The sequence below is a fragment of the Peromyscus maniculatus genome, chromosome 7, assembly GCF_049852395.1.
Source record: "Peromyscus maniculatus bairdii isolate BWxNUB_F1_BW_parent chromosome 7, HU_Pman_BW_mat_3.1, whole genome shotgun sequence".
NCBI lineage: Eukaryota > Metazoa > Chordata > Mammalia > Rodentia > Cricetidae > Peromyscus > Peromyscus maniculatus.
This window is the reverse complement of record NC_134858.1, coordinates 22,962,505-22,979,966: the sequence shown is the minus strand read 5'-3', so window position 1 is coordinate 22,979,966 and position 17,462 is coordinate 22,962,505. Positions and strand designations below refer to the sequence as shown.

The 17,462-nt window shown below is 40.5% G+C and overlaps 1 long non-coding RNA gene across 1 annotated transcript; it reads right to left on the bottom strand.

The window, feature by feature from the left end:
• Window positions 1-275: 275 nt before the first annotated feature.
• On the bottom strand, window positions 276-15,473 carry LOC143274098 (uncharacterized). Its single transcript, XR_013052536.1, has 4 exons — window positions 15,070-15,473; window positions 13,468-13,563; window positions 793-850; window positions 276-451 (listed from the first exon to the last, which is right to left on the bottom strand). It is a non-coding gene; the product is annotated as an uncharacterized LOC143274098 (long non-coding RNA).
• Between the last annotated feature and the right edge of the window lie 1,989 nt (window positions 15,474-17,462).

The following is a 17,462-nucleotide window of genomic DNA, read 5'->3' as shown; positions in this document are numbered from 1 at the left end:
TTATGTATCAACTTCCCATCACTGTGACAAAATACCTGAGAAAAATCAACTTAAATGCTTGTTTGGGCTCACGATTTGGGAAGTTTCAGTCCCTAATAGGCAGACACATTGCCCCTGGGCTTGTAGCACAAGAGTACACCTTGGTGGGAGCACAGACAGAGGTAGTTGCTTACCTTTTGATTGCCAGGAAGTAAAAGCAGGACTGAGAAAAGGCTAGGATCCCAATATACCCATCAAAGGCATGCCTCCAATGACATTACTTCCTTTCCTAGATGTGTTAGTTATTTATCTGTTGCTGTGATAAAATATCATGGCCAAGGCCAGGCAATTTATAGAATGAAGAGTTTATTTGGGCTACTGTTTCCAGAGGGGTGGAGTCCATCCAGACAGGGAAACCTGGCATCAGACATGCATGACAGCCGGAGCAGGAAGCAGAAGCTCAGATCCTCCACTGCAAGCACAAAGCAGAGAGAGAACTGGAAGCAGACAGAGGCTTTAAGCTTTCAAAGCCCACCCCCAGTGACATACTCCTTTCAGCAAGGCCACACCTCCTAAACCTCCCCAAAGAGCACACCAACTGTGGACTCTGTAGAACAGCAAAGTAGACTTCACTTCTTAAAAGTCTCACCACTCCCAATAGTGCCACAGGCTGGGGTTCAGCTCTTAACACATGGGTCTTTGAGGACATGCAATTCAAACCACACTACCAAGGTGCAGTAGCCCTGGTTTGATCTGGGCTAAGCCTTCTCCTCCAGGGTCCTTTCCTCCTCTCTAGCAGTCACCATTTCTGACCTGACTAGCTTTTCTTCATCCTCAGGACTTGTGCATTAGCACCTGCTTCTTAGGGTTCCTACAAGGGAGAGAGAAAAGGGGGGAGACAGGTAAGGAGAGAGAGTCATTTTGTTTCCTCTAGTTATTCAGGTCTCATCTCAAACAAAGCTTTCCTTGAGCATCTTTTTAAACAGCCCCACCTCTTCTGTCTTCCTTAACACCTCACCCTAGAAGGTTTGGAGAACTTATTTTTTTTTTTTATTTGCTTCTTGACTGTCAAGTCTTGCTTGAATGGCATCACCCTATCAACCTTTCCCATTGCCAGATCTCTGGCAAGTACAACAGAACCTTATGTATAAGAAACAATATTTGTTGAATGAGTAAATTCATTCTTATTCTGAATAATTAGAGAAATATCCCTAGACTTCTGTTTGTAAAGGAATAGAAGCCAAAATCAAAATTACTCTTTGTTGTTTTGTTTTCCACATGTCTCAGACTTTTCTTATCATGAACTATATCACAGGTTTAAAAAAATTCCATTTGAATTTTGATGATAGGCTTTGGACATTGGCTCCTTTTTATTGTCTTTAATATAGACTTGAAAACTGGACAATGTGATTGGTCTATCTATACGCTGATGTACTATTGGTTGTCCACTGCTAAGTCATGTTGTTGTGTTTTCTACTTTCTCTAAAACACTAATTTCAGAGTTTAGAAACTAAAATATCAGAGTAACCCCAAATGCATTGTCATATTTTCACTTGTTCTAAGTTGAACTGTGAGCAGTTATTGATATTGTAAAATGTTCTTGAAACATAAAGTCCTTAGAGAGCTCAGTCCTGACTTTTTATAGACATTGGGAATGTTTGTTGTTGTTGTTAGACATGCCTTCTTGATTAACAGTGATTCTCTAGAACTGACCCTGCCGTGCTGAGGGAGATAACAAAGGTTTGCAATGCCTAGCTAACTTAATGAATTTTCCTCTGGAAATTACTTCAGATCTTTATATTTTTTTCCAAATACAAATATCTTTTCAGAATTGAGTCTATGCCATACACCCTTGATGTCATGGTTTTATTTAAAAGTAATTTAAAAAAAACTTCCAAGATTTATAAGTTTGATCTTTAGGTTAAGATAAATATATATGCTGTTCTTCCTCTGACTAGGCCTTGCTTGCCAGCTAAGCAGCAAAACATATGTCTTGCATTAGAGGCTCTTATCAGGCTAGGAAGATGCACCCCCACTTCCTGCTCATACCATGCTTATGTGCTGGGGAGCTAAATTATAATCATAGCTGCTGTCTATTTTTAAAGTGCAGTTGCAATTTGAGATCCTGGCTGCCTTTTAAAACTGGGGCCACACTGCCACTTTCTCCCAAAGATGCTATTTGACAGTATTCCTGTGGCAAACTATGATACATCTTTATTTCAATTATCTTTCTGGAAGTAAATAAACCTTGTTACCTTGCTGGGAAGTTTATTTGGTAAATGAGGTGTACAAGAAATTTCTCTGGAAGCTGAACAGAGGGAACCAATAGTCTACATGGTGCTCATTTTTAAATAGATATAGAAGAACACAGTTGGTCAGACGACTAATAAAATAGTGATAATCTGATTTTAGAATGAAAGATATATTATTTTTTAATCAAAGCAGATTTGACATGTATCCATTATCTATAGCATTTACTCAGGAAAAATAAGCTTGCAAAGTGGACTTTGCTTATTAATTGCTGGTGGGAATTAGTATTAGTTGGGTTTTAGTTACATACTCACAGTGTCCTAGCTTGACTGCTTATGGAAATTAAATTAGATAGGTAATTCTGGCATGTGGAGCCATAATCTGTGAACCATTTCTACATATAAAATTCTGGGAATAAAAAATATTTAGAGGGGTCTTCCTGCTGAGATCTCAATGTAGTCAAGAGTCAGGGCAAGTAAGAAGAGAGGAGATTGAAGTCAAACCTAGAAAAATTTGCATTTGAGTTATTAATATTCCCATTTGACAGAAACTTTTATCACTTAGAATATAGAGGATCACTGACTGCTGAGAGGACAGGCCAGCAGGCCACGGAATTAGAGGGTGGGCCAGCAGGCCACAGAATGAGAGGACAGGACAGCAGGCCACGGAATTAGAGGGCAGGCCAGCAGGCCACAGAGTTAGAGGGCGGGCCAGCAGACCCACAGAGTGACCCCTTGGAACCGATTGCTGGAGAAAAAAAAATGTCTGAATTCATTCTTCATATGTTACAACTCCAGCATTCCCCTTCAGAGCCTTGGTTTGAGCTTCCAGAAGTTGAAGCATTTGGGGTCAAGCATCTGTTGTTTCTGGATGGCTTTAAAATTCCACTGCAAGCTCAAAAATGCTCAAATTGCAAAGCATGTCCGTCTGCAAAGTTTCTCCTCCGTGTCTGCCCTTCTCTCTCACGAATTTTCCAAGAACACTTCATTTGGGCCTTTGACTTCTGTTTCGTTTCTCTCCATATAGCAGAAACAGAATGTATTTCTTCCATACAAATCCCAGTTTCAAAGACAAAATCTGGGGCATGGAATGCTTTTCTCTGCTGAGTTTATTCTTTATGTTCTTGGAATGCTCTGGAATGTATGTAAATACTTTTCAAAGTCAAGATTCTTTCTTTCTTTCTTTCTTTTTTTTTTAAACCCTTCTTGGGCTTGCCAATGTTTGGCTCTTCCATATGAATTTCTGCTAGTACATTGCAAGTTCCCACAAGATTTTTTTGAAAAAGATAGCTGAAATCTGATAACCATTATGAAGGGCATGTGTGACACAAATGAGCTACTTTTTATGAGATCTCTTTGCATCGTGGCTTTTGCCATCCCATGGGACTGCAAGCAGCAAATGCAGAATGCACTCCTCATTTTGAGAGAACAACCTGAGGACAAAGTGCTGATGGCTGGAGGTTCTTACCTCTCTTCCATCAACCTGCTGAACTCCACAACTGCATCCCTCTGACGTTTGTTAATCCACTTAAAGGCAAAGTGCATAGACATTTATGAAAAGTAGTATTTTGGAGGGGAAGACCAGTCTATCACCAGAATAGCTGGAGTGTGAGGTCCTTTAGAAACCGTTGGAATTAGGCTATTGATATAGTGATTCCCACCTTTCAGGAAAATGACTCTTAGCATTGATTTCCCCCACAAAGTCACAAATATAGAGAAAAAACTTGAAAGATGTTTTTTGTTTTTTTTTTTCTCTCAACCCAGTAATGATCATAAGTTAACACAATATGTGCTGTCCTAAAAACTATGGTTTATGAAGTAAATTATTTATAGAAAAACAAATAAACCCTGCAAAAGGTTTTGACCTTCAGGGGCCTTACCACACTAGCAGTTAATTCTTGGATCCTTTTATGGTCTGTGCTACTCTGACAGCAGCAGCCTCCCATCTTCTAGTCCTGTGGGTCATTAGCTCTAATCTTCCCTTGGCCCTTCTGACCCCTTTATCTCCAGAAGCACATACAAGTTTTAAATCTATCCCAGCCACTGACTTTCTGGACACCCCACCCCAACTTCTGGCTCTGCTATTCCACAGAAGAAATTGCGATGTTTGGAAGGCTGCCCATTTCAGAGCATGCTCTGTGGTTTCCTCTTTTCCAAGTTCTTTTAAAAAACATTGCACACAATTTAAGGGTCTATTCCTTTTTAGAAATCATTACAATTCCTTATCGGTCAGTTGGAAGAGGATAATATAAGGCTGCATTCTGCCTTTTATTATTACATTTGTGAACATTTATAATAATCTGCTACTAGAGTCCACATTCCTTGACAGAGCCATTTCTTTTTATTTTCTATAAGGATGCCACACTCAGAATTAGACCTGACATAAGGTCAACCTATACTGGAGAGCTGGCTCTGCCAGTGACTTGTACGACCACTGGGCTGCTGTTTGGTTCCTATAAGCCCTGGTTAAATGAGATAACATATGTGAACCCGTGGAGCAGTGTGTTTATAGAGCCAAGAGTATTAGTGATTAGAAGTATGTACCTCTGTGCTGAATCAAGGAGAAAGTGTAACTGTGACCTGGATAGTGCTTGGAATGTGAAACGTGCTTCTACAAAGACATCAAAGTAAATCTCTGATGCAAATTATTCACATCAACAGCACATGTATACAAACTAGTTGGCCAAAGTCACAGTCATTTCAAAATGGTTTTTAAGTTAATGATTGCCATTCATACATCCAAGTGACAAAATACAAGGACAGCCCCAGCCTAAACAGCCTTTAGTTTGGGATTGAGTCTAGCAGCTGGTAATGACCTCATAGTTGTCTGGTATCGTGACTGTCCATCATCCTACTTATCTTTGCAGTGTGGGACTGGCAAGGCTCTCTGGCAATGGATGTTTACTGGTTCATGGAAGCCTTAGAGAGTATGTAGAAAACATACATAGATACATATGTTTGCTACTGAAAAGAGAGGAGGGGGAGGAAGGGTGAGAGAGAGAGAGAGAGTTGGGGGGGAGAATGAGAGGGAAAGGGGAAGGGAAGAGAAGAGGGATGAAAGGGAAGGGAGTAAAGAAGGGAAAGAAAAAGGGAAGGACGGGGAGGGAAGAGTGGGGAGAAGAGAGGAAGAAACGAGAGCCAGAGAGAGAGAGATTTTAGGATACCTTATTCAGGATTCAAAGAGACTTGATTTTGGGATGGGGGTGGGAGTGGAGCAAGGCAGGGTCTCTCCATGTATTTGTAGCCCATGTATTTGCCGTCATCATGGCTCAAGCTCCTGAGTGTTGGGCTTATAGGAGTACACCACCAAGCTTGGCTGAGCTTGATTTTGAATCTTCATATTCAAGCTATGTTATTCAAGTAGGTCATTTACCTCTCTAGGTCTCTGTTTCCTTATTTGTACAGAGATATTAAAAGAATACTTATGTAATAATATCTCTGTGAGGACCAAATCAAGATTATGGTAGGATTGGTTCACTAGTTCACAGAAACCTCAGAGAATTTGAAGAAAATATACATAAATCAATATATTTGATACTCGAAAATACCATAATTAAAAATAAGGAAGTTGTTCAGGATGTAGTTAACAATTCATCGCATTTGATCAATTCCTTTTGGATTATTTTCTTTAAAATTGACATTGATATATTCAATGCTCTATTTTAATTCTACTATATTTATTAAAATAATGTGCTCCCTGATGATTAACAAATTTTAAAAAAAAGAGAGAATAAGAAAAACAAGAATCCACCTTCAATCCTCAGTTGATAAGTTCCATTGCTTCAGATTTTGCCTGGGGGGACTTATATACCTGAATGAACATATAATTTTATATTTGCATCATGAATTAGGTCCTTTCCAGTTCTCTCATATACATCCCCCAACTCATCAGTTCAGAAATAATTTGGTTCTTAGCAACTGACAATTTCTGTATTCTAGTAAAGATTTCTGAATGAGGTACATCCAAAGACTGCAATCAAACTGTGAGGATGGGACATCATGTTTGCTTTTAATCCATTCTCTGTGTTAGTTAGCTCTCTGTCACAGTGCCAAAATACTAAGATGAACAATGTAAAGGACCAAAGATTTATTCTGGCTTGTTTCAGAAGTTTGGTTCAGGGTCACTTGGGACTGTGTCTTGGGGTTTGTGATAGGGAAAACATCATGGTTGGGGGCATGCAAGATAAGAAGTCTGCTCACCTATGGCAGCATGGAAATCAAGAGGAAGAAGCTAGAGTCCAATAATCCCTCCAAGGGTACAGCCCCCCAACCATCTAACTTCCTTCCCACACTCTTCACTTACTAAAGTTTCTACGTCTTCCCAGTAGAGTTGACATGAAGGATGGCCATTGGAGTATTCCATATTTAAATTATAGCACCCTCTACTACACTTTAAACTAGACAGCACCCCCAATTTGACACCTGCTCAACATTTTACTACTACAGATATTCATGTTATGTTCCAGTGCTCCTTCAGCCATCTCTGTTCTCCTCCAATGTGAGCTCTGTTCTTCTCTGGTATGGATCAAGCTGAGCATGCAACAGCAGAAGCAGTTCCACCAGCCCATTTGTGTGATGTGAGCCTCAACTAGTAAGGACATAAAAGATGAAAATGGAAGTTCACAAACTGCCAGTGTACTAAACCATCTGGGGCACAAGGTTATCAATCTCCCTCTAGTTGTAAGTAAAGTAGTTGTCTTCCTTCAGGACAGACTTCCAAAGAGGAGGAATATATATGTACCATACAAATATACCTGATTTTTCTGGAAGATAACTATCCATATCATACAGGGGCAAACATGATAGTACATGCCTATAATCCCAGCACTGGGGAGGCTGATACAGGAGAATTGTTAATTCCAGGCTAGCTCTGCCTACATAATGAGTTAAAGACCAGCTTAGTTTACATGGTGAGACTCAGTCTCAAAAATAAATCATCAGGGAACACATAAAAACATGAGGTTTGTATAGATTATGGCAGAAATCTCAAGAGAAGCAAGGCCTGGATCTTTTGTCCTGGCCCTGAGATAGCCCAGCCCATGTGAAGAAAGGACTAGCTAGCATAACATGGTATTTTATTTCACTATCGTAGACTGCTAGGAACTCTCTGGAGGCCCCGGCAGCTGCGTCGTGTCTTTAATATGAAGACTGGGGTGGGGGTGGGGGCCCGGGGAGACTCATAACTCAAAAGAGGCCCAGCCCTGAGAAAGCCACTCTGCATATCTGAACCAGACATGGGTGGTGGGGAGGAGGGGTACTCTTCCAGTCCTAAGTCAAGAATGCTTTCTGTCTTCCCTCTCCTCTTTATCGGCTGTCCTCGTGAAGAGATCATTTATGGATAGTAGATGAGGACAGCGGAGCCAGCTTCAGTCTCCCTCTTTCCTTCCCCAGCTGTTGCTGCCGTGTGAAAAGACCCTTTGTTAAAGACTGAAACAGCAGACACGGCTCGGATCATAGCTTAAATCATTGTGTGTGTGTGTGTGTGTGTGTGTGTGTGTGTGTGTATGTGTGTGTGTTATCTTGAACTAGTGTAAGCCCTATTTTTGTTTTGAAAGTTCTGCTGCTTATTCAAATATTTCTAAAAAAAAGAAAACTTTGATAGATTTGTGTGGTAAAGAAGTGTGCTATATGATCTCTTTACGGCAACGCAGCCCATGGAAAGCACTGATGATGTGGATGGGGTGTAACAGGTACACTGTGTGCTGGGACTTTGTGCATACCTTTGTAATCCTCACAGAATCCTGTGAAGTGAGTATCATTGGCTTGCTTTAAAGCATGATAGGCTGAGTGAGTCAGGGGAGGTCTGTGACAAAGTAATAGCAAGCTAGAAATGGGCCAGTGGGTCCAAAAGTACTACTTGTTTATTGAGTATGTAGAGTTAGAGGAGGTCATATTCTGCATGGACAAAAATCCAGACTTGGTATTTCAGACTTGGCCAGGCATGGTGAAACATGCCTATACTATAATCCTAATACTCAGGAGAGTGAGACAGGAAAATTGTGAGCTTGAAGACAGCCCGGGCAATAGAGAGGAGAACCTAGAGGATGTATTTACTAAGGCCCTGTAAAATCCAGAGTTCATTTCCTCTGGAATATGCATTGCTGAGCCAAATAAAGAAGAAAGCGTAACTACCCCCCTCCCTGCTCTTCCTTCTTTGCTTTTTTTCCTTCCTTCTTTCCTGTCTTCTTCCTGCCATCCTTCTTTTTTGTGTATGTTTGTTTACAGCTAGTTGGACTTGGGTTTGTATTTGTCAAAAGCACAGTTTTGATTAATTTAAGGCCATGAGCTTTATTTGTGGTTCTTAAGTCATATATTAGTGGAAGAAAGCAGAGAAACTACATTTTGTAGAAAAACCACATTCGGACAGAATAAAATGACCTTTCCCCGCTCTTCACAACTTTATTTACTCGTGTGATTCCCAGGTCAATCCAGCTCTTTGATGCATGAAGAACCATGAAGGAGGAATCTGCCTACAGGAAACAATGCATTTCAATAGCAACGAAGCATCATTTCTCATTGGCTACTGTCTTCTGCCTTCAGCGATTAATGGGATCAATTGGAAGCTAACCAGTTAGGCCTATCAGATTTGTGTTCCACTCTTCTCCTCGAGGACATGGGTCACTCTGGTTTTAGGGGGTTTGAGCTGATGATACTGAAAGCTCCAACCTCTAGCTTAACCAATCTTTGCCTGCTGTGACTGTCCAGAAATTCAGTGGATCTATGGTCTCAGCATAATTTTATTAACTGAGAAGCTATAAAGCATCTCTGAAATAATGGCGTCCCTTTAGTAGGCACTTGTGATATGCTGACACTGTATACTTTGGCTTTGTGTGTGCAATTATAATCTTCCCAGTAGTTATCATCCCTTCTTGTGGATGAATAAACTCATCATTAGAGAGGTTAATAGCCACCCCTCATCCACCTAGGTCCATAATATTTAAACTTCTTCTTCTCCATTCTTAGTTCATTCATTGTCAAAGCTCTGAAGTAAAGATTTAATTTTCTCCCCAACTGATGGAATTTTAGGTTTAATAGACTTTTAGAATATGCAACAAAGCTATACATTATCCCTAACTCCCAAGTATAACTTTCAAGGAGAATCTCTGGCCCTTTGTTGTCTATACAAGCAGTGGTCCATAATCAGGTTAAGGTTTACCTGGTGGATTTGACTATCAGCTGAGCTCAACTGAAGCTATGGCCTCCCGATGTCCCTTCTCTGTGCTCCCGTGCACTGGAATGGGCTTAATATGGAGCCTTGCATATGTGAGATCTAGACAGCTAAAGCAGCAAGTGAGCTGCCCACTCCTCACTCTTGGAAACTGGTGCACGCTCTTGTGTTCTTGGAGCTCACTCATTCATGCTGTTGTCTACCCACCCTTTCCGCCCTATGGGTGGAACAGCAGCATCTCCAGCCTCTCTGCCTCCAGTAAGAGATGCATCAGGCACTCTAATGGACTCCAGCATCTCCAGCAGTACCAGATGCTTGAAGCTGGAGGCTTGCGGCAGAAAGTTAAAGCAGATTCCAGTCTCTCCCTCTGAGCCCCTTTGCTTTGGCTTTTCCCTCTCACTGCCATCTTTATTTCCCAAACGCCTTCTCTGGTTTTTAAGTTCAGCACTAGACATAGGAGCAGTCGGCTGTGACCAGCTCCCCAAGAAGAGGAAGATCAAATTCTTATGTTAAATCCCATATTAAATAAATTATAAATTAAAGTAAATTTGTCTTTAGCATTCTACTTCTCTCATTGAACCTTGAGTGGTTCTTTATACCTTTGGAAGGTGAACACTTTTTGTAATTTTAAAGGGGTCATTTTCCAGATCATTAACTGTCTACTTTTTCTAAAGCCTACCTGCGAGCCTGAATTGGCTTTCACAATACCAGCTTTGTTCTCCAGGAGAAAGACACTGAGAGCTAGGAATGCCAACATTGTACTGGGGAATAATGTGCACAGGATGAGAGGTGGTGGGAATCAGACCACAATGCACCCCACAAGTCTTCCTCAGGCTGGTAAAGAAGCTCCAGAGTCAAGGCTCCTCTTAGAAGTCCCCATGTGGAAATAACCAAGTGTAGTCAGCCTTATTCAGCTGTTGGCTGTGACCACACTGAGAAAGCAAAGGAATGCACAAACTGAGGGTGGGAACTTAGCAGTCCATCAGCGTCATGAGAGAGACTTGTGTTTTTCATTCTTCCACTGTTTACCACCCCCTTTTGAAGGGGATCATTTTCAGGCATTTTCCTCCAACCATTTCCCCATTGTGAAAACACTATTAGAGTCCTGAATGGATATTTACATCATATGTATGTATATATAAATTTTTGTTCCCTTGGGGACAACATCACTGCCATTAAGAATGTGCATTCTAAGCCAGGCAGTGGTGGTACATGCCTTTAATCCCAGCACTCAGGAGGCAGAAGTAGGCAGATCTCTGTGAGTTCGAGGCCAGCCTGGTCTCCAAAGCGAGTTCCAGGAAAGGCGCAAAGCTACACAGAGAAACTCTGTCTCAAAAAACCAAAGGAAAAAAATTGCATTTTCTAGATGAAAAGAAATGTCATAGCCAGGTGCAGTGGAAGCCTGGATTATTAAAACTGGTCATAAAGGGCATTTACATCCTTGTGAGACATTTTAATATGAACTAAATATTTTGTTAGGTGTGACTGTGTTATTTCAACTGTTAAGAAATTTCTTTCTGTTTTATAGGTGCATATAGATGTAAAAAACAAAGAAACACTGGGCTAATGTCTTACTTACCTTTATATTGCTGTGAAGAGACACCATGACCAAGGCAACTAATGAAAAAGCATTTAATTAGGAGCTCATGGTTCCAGAGGCTAGTAGAGTCCATGACCATGATGGCAGAGAGCACGACAGCAGGCAGATAGGCATGGCGCTGGAGCAATCGCTGAGAGCTCACATCTGATCCACAAGCAACAGGCAAAGAGAGACTAGGCCTGGTATGGGCCTTTGAAACTTCAATTCCACCTGCAGTGATACACTTCCTCCAACAAGACCACACCTCCTAATCCCTCCCAAAAAGTTCCACCAGCTAGGGACCAAGCATTTAAATGTATGAGCCTATAGAGGCTGTTCTCATAAAAACCACTATAGTTAGTGAAGACATATCTCTTTATTAATGATAAGCATGTCACACCCATATAGAGGTGGGGTGAGTGATGGCATTTGTGGGAGGGGCTCTGGATTTGGCACACCTACAAAGCAGGCACATGCTCATTCTCTTTAGGAGAACTGGAATGTTCTTAGGACAAGTACAAATGTTGAGAAACTGAATAGAGAAGGCTCAGAAAATGTTTACATGATTACTATCAGATTTGGGATGCTTTATTACCTGAGGATTGAAGACCTGTTTTTTATCAAATAACATCATGAAATATTTATTCTAGTTATGGTCAATCATCTTATTTTACCTTATGATGAAAATTTTTATATGTCAACTGAAAAATACGTGGGGTTACATAACTTAAATTTCTTTGGGGGATTATATAAGCAAAACATTTGAGGATCTCTGGAATAGAATGATACATTTCAAGTGAAATAAGCCAATTTTTTGTGTGTTTTCCTAGTCTCTGTCCTCCTGGGGAGCCTAGAGCTATCTATAGGCTCCTAACACACCTGGAAGATCTCAGGCAAAATGACAACCATTAACTTGTGTCAGGAAGAACCAAGTTTATTTCAGCAACCCTTTTTTTTTTTCCCCCTTTTCTCCGTGGTAGATTTCCACTGTCACACAGCACAGGAGCAGGACTCAAGGATCTTACATAAAGATGCAGCTGCTTCCTGTGCCTTCTCTCTGGAGTTTATAAACCCACCCCTTGCTTCTGCAGTCTCCCACACCTCTGTTCTGCTTGCTGAAGGCTAAAGGAGAAATCCTTCCAAATGTAAAGCATTAGGCTTCATTTCTTTCCTTTTTCTTCCTTTCTTGATGTTTCTAGTCAGTGTCAGATTGAGAAGTCTGATGGGATCATGTGTTTTTTTTTTTTTAGATATGATTAATTATAGGCATGCTGCTTTATGAAAACTGTCTAGATAATTTCACATAGCATACTTTTAACCAAAAGCCCTTCGCGTCTGGCATGATATATGTTCTTGCAGATTCCTGGTAAATCTGAGCTTTCCAAGGCACTTTGTTCTCTACTCTTCATGGTCTTAACTAGTTGGTATGTCTCCCTGTCAGGTCCTGCATATCATTCTTATTACTGATGACTCTGGCTATCTAGTATTGGCCTAAGTGTGGAACATTCCAGAGAGAAATGCTCTTAAGTCAGAAGCGAAATTTTAACAAGGGCCATTTGCTGCAGCCTTGGGAGATCGTTAGAACCGACTGTCAGGGTTTTCTTGGGCTGTCTCCCCCAAATCCCACGCTTTTCTGTCTTAACCTAAGGCCTATATGTCCTGCTGTTTGCCAAGCAGATTCTTCTTGGTGGCCCATCATGATGCCAAACTGTAGAATGAAATTACTGTTTTTTTGTTGTCGTTGTTGTTTTGTTTGTTTGTTTGTTTGTTTGTTTTGTTGAGACAGGGTTTCTCTGTGTATCTTTGATGCCTTTCCTGGAACTCACTCTGTAGCCCAGGCTGGCCTCCAACTCACAGAGATCCACCTGGCTTTGCCTCCTGAGTGCTGGGATCAAAGGTGTGTGCCACCTGGAGAGAGGGCTCAGCCATCAAAGGCTAGACTCACAACCACTGTCCTTTTTAATGCACCCAGAAAAAGCTGTTTTATCAGGTAGTTTCTAGTGGCACTGCCCTCCCCTACCAACTTAAGAACCTTCTGTGATTCAGCATTGTACCTAAGGTAAAATGTAAACCCTCATCCTGATGTTCTAAGGGCTGACACTCTAGTAGACGTCCATTTAGCATTGTCCACCCAAGGACTCTACTTAATTTGTTCTTGGTCAAATGTTCCCACCTTCTGGAATGTTCTAGCTACTTTCTTCCATTTCTCCCTATATGTATTTAAATTTCTCTTTAAATTTCTCTAGATTACCAGATTTCCATGATCTCTTTGGCATTTCTGCTCAACTGTCACTACATTAAAATTAATATTGCAACAAATCACCCCACCCATCTTCCATGTGTCCTACCCCATTTCTGTTTTATTGTTTTTTATTTTATTATTATTATTTTATTTATTTATATTTAATAGCATTTACCACTGCACATAATTTATTTGTGTCTTGTCCATCTGCCTACCTTCCCACCATAAAGACAAGGATTTTTTTTCTTACAGTGCTGAAGATCAAATTCAGGGCCTTGTACATGCTAGGCAATTTCTCTGCCAGTGAGCTGTATCCTCATCCCATGTGTAAGGAGTTTTCCAAGTTCTGTTAATAAGATAATGGTGCACCCTGTAGTTAGAATGGACTCTAGTATACAGCAGGCATACAGTAGGTGCTTAAGCATGGATTAAATGAATGACTGAGTTCTAAGAAATATTTAAGAACACTTGAAATGTGTCAAGTACTCTCGAGCTTTGGAGAACTGGTTATGAATCAAATTCACAGTATCTTAGGGGGAAAAGGTAAACTAAAAATGAAGTGTTATCAAGCTAAAGTGGATCAGGGTGAGAAACATTGTCAAGCTGTGAGCTGGGTTCATTCACCATAGCTGGTATCCACTTAAGACTCACAGTTACATCTAAAGGTTCTGTTATTCCTAATTTTGCAGATAAACACAGATCAAGACTAAGAAAACTTAGATATTCTCTCCCAAAAGTTTTATGCAGCAGATGGTTAAAATCAGAGGGGATATAAATCTAGTTCAGCTGATGTAGAAACCAGTATGCTTTGCAATATGCTGGGGACCAACTGAATTTGGCTTGACCCAAAGAAAGCCTTGTGGGGTGGATGATTTGAGTGATTTATGAGGCATTATCAACATAAAAAGATGGCAAGATAGCCACCCTTTGTATAAACTTCACAGCCCACACAGCCCACAGGGCCATAGGGTGTTCTCTCTCTCTCTCTCTCTCTCTCTCTCTCTCTCTCTCTCTCTCTCTCTCTCTCTCTCTCTCTCTCTCTGACATCTCATTCCCTTCTAGAAAATATTTATTCAATAAATATTTATTAAATATCTACTCTTGGCCAAGAAATACTTTATACTCTGGTGCTTTATAAGTGAATAAAACCAAGTCCTTGTTTCCATGGAGTTTTTACTCTATAAATATTTTGTGTGATATTGTGAGAAAACAATATTTTTGGAGTAGGGTGATGACCCCATCATATTCTAGTCAAGGGCATAATGAAGCTCTGTTGAGCATGCTACATCTTAGTAACTGCCTGGCTCACCAAAATCAAATAAGATGAAAACAATGCACCATGAAGCACCAGGTACTCTAATTTGGTAACTCTAAGAACAAAATGATTTTAGGAAACAATTATTTCACATACCGTTAAAATTGTAGTAATCATTATATGCTATTAATTGTAAGAACTATGTCATCTCAGAGATGCCAAAATGTGCAAAAAAAAATTATGCATCTTAGAATTGTGAAAATATGGTATAAGAAAGCTATTCTTATCTTTCCTGGTGGTATCTAACATATGGTCTGTGCTCGCAGAGGAACGGCTTTAGCAAGATACATTGAGATAGATGACGTAAGTGAGAATCTATTTCTTAGAGAACCTTTAATGTTCTTTCCAGCTTTGGACTCCATCTTTCTTTTTTGTCCTGGCTAAGTAATTGTGCAGCCATTTTCTCTGTTGTAGAATTTGGGAGCTGCAGCTCAATTTTTCTTGCACACACATTCCCTGGCTGTGTGGTGAATGGAGCCAGTATGTTATCTCAAAGCACTATCTATGGTCTATTGTGTGTGAAAGATGTGAACATACCTCCTGTTTAACAAAGCAGTGTGTCCAGGGAGCCTGGGTCTCCTCTTCAAGAAGCCACTCTCTGTCGATGGTGTGCTAAAACCTAGCCTGGGGCTGCAGCACACATTTACCAGCTACTTGGGAAACTGAGTTGAGAGGCTTACGGTTGACTTCATTCAGCCTGGGTAACCCAGACAGACCTTCTCTCTCAGAAAGAGAAAAGCCAGTGCTTACACAGCATCCATTTGGTGAGTTGGGAAGTTACAGAGATTTGGCATGACCATCAGATCTCTCCCATGTCCTCAACTAGAACACAATGAGGTCACCACTCTACTCTAAAAATAATGTTTTCTCACAATAGCATACAAAATATTTATAGAGTAAAATCTCCATGGAAACAAGGACATAATCCCATGAGCATTGCCCACCACGAACCAGATCTCTCACCTTCCTTTCCCTTCCCTCTTTTTGTTCCCCTCCCCAACCCATAGATCTGCAACTGTGATTTCTTACATCAGCTTCATCCTTTTTGTCTGACCTTCACTCTTCCTTTCTCCTAAATAGTAGATTGCTCCCCTGACCCTGCCTCAGCATTTCATTCTAAGGAGTTTTTAAACACCCAGAGAAGACAAAAAACTTTAACAGCCTTATACCTGCAATCTGCATTCCACAAGTGACTTTTACTTTCTGTCCATTTGGCCCACATCTATGCACGAGCCACACCTTGATTCAGTCAGCACTCCATCTTATATTTTGCATATATTTCAAAGGAAACATTGAACATGAATCCTCCGTACCCCTAAAGATTTTAGTACAGATATCATCAACACATTGGTCAGACACATTATTTTACTGAGTTAAATTTAAATTTGCCAAAGCACATGCACCATTACTGTATGATTTTATTGGCATTGGACAAATGGAAGCTTCTATACAACACAAATACTTGGCAAAATAGACCATGTTGCTATTGTTGCAGAAAGGTAGTTCTCTTGTATCCATTCCCTTGTCCCAACAACTTCAGGAGAAACTACTATTCATTCTTTCCCATCATGGATTAGTTTTGTCTTTTTAGCATTTCATATTGATGCTAAATTGATGCAGTCATACACCATTCTTCTCACTGTGTCTTCTTTCACCCAGCATCGTGTTTAAAAGATTGGTCCATATTACTATTTCTATGAGCTTTTGTTTCTTCGTGATGCTGAGTAGGGGCCCACTGTGTGACTACTGCTCAGTTTTTGTTAGCTAAAGTTGCTGTGAACTCTTCTGCACAAGTCTCTAGAAATGCTTCCATAACCCTTGGCTATCTTTTTAGGATAGAATTGTTGGGTCATATAGTAAATATTTGTTCAGTTTCAAACAAACTTTCAGACCTTTCCTCAAAAGCTGTTGCACCACCAATAGCATAGAGAAATCAGAACAGTACATGTTCTTTCTACTTTTGTTGAAGTCAGAATAATTCATGTTCTTTCCACATCTGTTGTTGTCAAGCTTGGTTTGTTTTTTACTTTTCTTTTTAGAAGACCTACTTTAGCCATTTGTAAAACACTATGGCTTTAATTTGCTTTTCCCTAATGACTAATGATGGTAAGGATCTTTAATTTTAAGTGTGTGTGTGTGTGTGTGTGTGTGTGTGTGTGTGTGTGTGTGTGATGTGTGTGTTACAAGTCCTAGTTTGGTTTCTATTGCTGTGATAAAACATTGACCAAAGCCAACTTGGGGATGAACGGGTTTGTTTGGCTTACAGGTACAGTCCATTATCAAGGGAAATCAAATGCAAGAACTCAAGGAATGAACCTGGAGGGAAGAACAGAAACAGAGACCATGGAGGAGTGTTGCTTGCTGGCTTGCTCAGACAGCTTTGTTATTAGAACTCAGGCCTGGGGTATGGCATTGCCAATGACGGACTGGGCCCTCTCACTTCATTCATTAATCAAGAATATGCCTCATTGATATGTACACAGACCAGTTTGATGGAGGCAGCTCCTCAATTGAGATTCCCTCTTTCCAGGTAATTGTAGTTTGTGTCAAGTTGTCACAGTATATATGTGGGCTTCCTTGTGTGTAGGCTAGAGGTTGATGTCAGCTATCTTCCTCTATCGCTTCCCTTATCATTTGAGACAGGGACTCTCAATGAACCTGATGTCATCACGTGATTACATTGGTGACCAGTGAGCTCAGGGAATCCGCATGTCTCTAACTTTCCCAGTGCCAGCTCCACATCCCTTGAGTGTGTTTTAAGCCTAATTTCTTAAATTGTGGGTCATGACCCCCATATGAAGTTATGCATTTGAACATGGGGGCAAAAAAAATTGGCAACAGTAAAAGATCTCTGAATACTTAACAATCAAAAATTGATTCAAAATCAAACATGCCATGCATTAGAGGTGTTTCTGGCAGTTCCCACCTGT